The sequence below is a fragment of the Palaemon carinicauda genome, chromosome 15, assembly GCF_036898095.1.
Source record: "Palaemon carinicauda isolate YSFRI2023 chromosome 15, ASM3689809v2, whole genome shotgun sequence".
In the NCBI taxonomy this organism is placed as follows: Eukaryota; Metazoa; Arthropoda; class Malacostraca; order Decapoda; family Palaemonidae; genus Palaemon; species Palaemon carinicauda.
Window position 1 is genome coordinate 89,067,639 of NC_090739.1, and position 2,750 is coordinate 89,070,388.

Here is a 2,750-nt window from a genome sequence, read left to right on the forward strand (position 1 = left end):
TGTGGTGTGGTGGAAGCAGTGTGATTTTCTTGTTTACTGATCGAGTACTCAATTAATTTTGCAGAAGCTGTTTGGTGAGGTGCAACTTTCATCTTTGATTTTCATACTGATGACTTAACTTTAGCTTCAAAAGTAGGCTTTGGTGAGGGCAATGGTTGCGTCTGCAAATCTTCATGTAGGCCTCCATCCAATACTTTTGCTTCTACATCTTTCGAGATGTTCTCTTCTTCTTCCTCCTGTTGTTCTACAACATTGTCGTTATTGTCTCCTTCCTGTTCCTCACTTGTGATATTCCCCTTGGTTTCCCTTTCGTGCATGTATTTCTTTAAAAAGCTTAATTGTTCCGAAAATTTATACAGTTTAATTTTCTTTGCACTTTACCCACTCTTAGTTGAAGTCTTCTTCATAGATTTTCTGTAATTGTCCCTTATATTGTTCCATCTGCTTTTACATGATGAACCTGAAAAAACAAAAGTTTTAATATATGTTAAATTTCCTTCTTTCAGGTACCTATCTGCAGGGGATTCCTTAAGGACAATTTCGTTCAGCTACCGCTTGGGGCATAGCACAGTGTACAAAATTGTCATGGACACATGCAGGATAATACCAGACAATCTTATGAGCGAAGTACTACCAAAACCTTCAACAGAAATGTGGAAATCCATTGGTAATGACTTTTCAACACTTTGGAATTTTCCTAACTGCTTGGGAGCTTTGGACGGCAAACATTTTACCATTCAGGCTCCACCAAATAGCGGTTCTCTGTACTTTAACTTTAAAAATACATTTTCAATTGTCTTGTTGGGGCTTGTTGATGCACATTACAATTTCATCACAATTGATGTTGGTGCATATGGAAAAAGCAGTGATGGTGGAATTTTTGCAAATTCTGGTCTAGGCAAAGCACTACAGCGAGGCACATTATTAGTACCAGGAAATGCTACATTGCCAGACACAAATACTAAGGCTCCATATGTAATGGTGGATGATGAAGCCTTCCTTCTAAAAAGTTATTTGATGCGACCATATCTTGGGCCAGATTTGGATAATTCTAGGCGTGTCTTTAATTATAGACTGTCTCGTGCCAGAAGAGTTGTTAAATATATGTTTGGCATTTTGTCTCAAAAATTTAGAATATGTAACCGAAGAATTCAAGCAAAACCAGCAAAGGTTGATAACATGATACTTTCAATGTGTGTTCTGCATAATTTCATTAGAAAATGTGATGTAGAAACAAGCCTATATGATGTAAATGCAACAGTGGCTAAAACAGCAGAGCAAAGACTTGAAAATCGGCCTCTGCAGCGTGGAAATGCAACAAGAGATACGTTAACTGTAAGATAGCTGTACAAAGATTACTTTAATTCAGAGGTTGGATCTGTGCCATGGCAGTTTTCATGACTGGAGATTCGAAAATGAAAGTCAGAGAAGAGTTATAGAAGAACTAGCAAAAGTAAACCTGACATTTAGTGAGACTACAAAATTAAGAATATATTAAATACATCAATAAAAAAAAGTGATGTGAGGCGTTGTAGTGTGGCATGAGGTGTGGTGTGGTGTGGTGGTGTTTGGTGTGGTGTGGTCTGATGTGAGGTGTTGTGGTGGTGAATGAGGTGTGGTGTAGTGTGGTGTGGTCTGATGTGAGGTGTTGTGGTAATGAATGAGGGGTGGTGTAGTGTGGTGTGGTCTGATGTGAGGTGTTGTGGTAATGAATGAGGGGTGGTGTAGTGTGGTGTGGTCTGATGTGAGGTGTTGTGGTAATGAATGAGGGGTGGTGTAGTGTGGTGTGGTCTGATGTGAGGTGTTGTGGTGAGGAATGAGGTTTGGTGTGATATATCAACCTCATTTATTAAAAAGAGTACTTAGCATCTACTTTCATTTCATCTCCTATTTTATTCCATATGTCTTGCTTAAAGTTACAATCCATATATTTTGGTTGCGCCAGATCGTACAGAACGGGATGGTTTCGCACTAATTCAATTAGTAGTTCGTCATCCATTTTCTTGGCTCAGAACAATCGTTCGGCGTCCCTGAAAACTTGAAAAATATCGGTGGCGACGATACTTGGCTTCACGGAACGGAGATGTAACGGTCACTGAGAGTCAAAACACTGAACTGCGCCGGACGTGTGTAAACGCGTCGGTTGAATTCAAAGCAACAATATTTTTTTTTCACTGACACTGAAGCACTGAGCGGACGCAGCACTGATACGTCAATGATATGTGTGAATCGACCTTAATAATTAGACCTCCATCAGGTGTCAGTGCTACTCTTCAGAGTTACAGAATAGCAGGAATACCGAAACAGAAAACAAATATTTTGAGCCAAATTCTATTTCTTATTGCAAATATTTCTGATATTAGCTTGCAAAATAATTAGGCATAGTTCAACATTTGTATTTAAAGCCGCTATTGCTGATGTTAATGCAAAAATGTTCGATTGCGGTAAACTTTTCACGCTTTCTTATAGATCTTTTATTATCATTATTTTGTCAGCCTTGTAGGTGGTAGGTCCAGGTTAGAATTGCTGCCCCTCTAAAAGAACTGCCCTTAGTAAATGCCCCCACTCCCCATTTCCTTCCTGTAGGTGAGGGAATGCCAGATCTTTTATTTGAAAATATCTCTCCAACTATACACAACTCAAATAAAATACGAAGTGTAATTTTAGATTATAAAATCTGCTTTTGAGAAACCCACCCGGTCTGTTTCTTTATCATTGCAGAAAAATGGTTTATTTAGAGTTTTTCCTAA

At 38.7% G+C, this 2,750-nt stretch overlaps 1 pseudogene; it reads right to left on the reverse strand.

Moving 5' to 3' along the window:
- Nucleotides 1–1,999, reverse strand: part of LOC137654061 (uncharacterized) — a 2,345-nt pseudogene extending 346 nt beyond the window's left edge.
- Nucleotides 2,000–2,750: the final 751 nt, after the last annotated feature.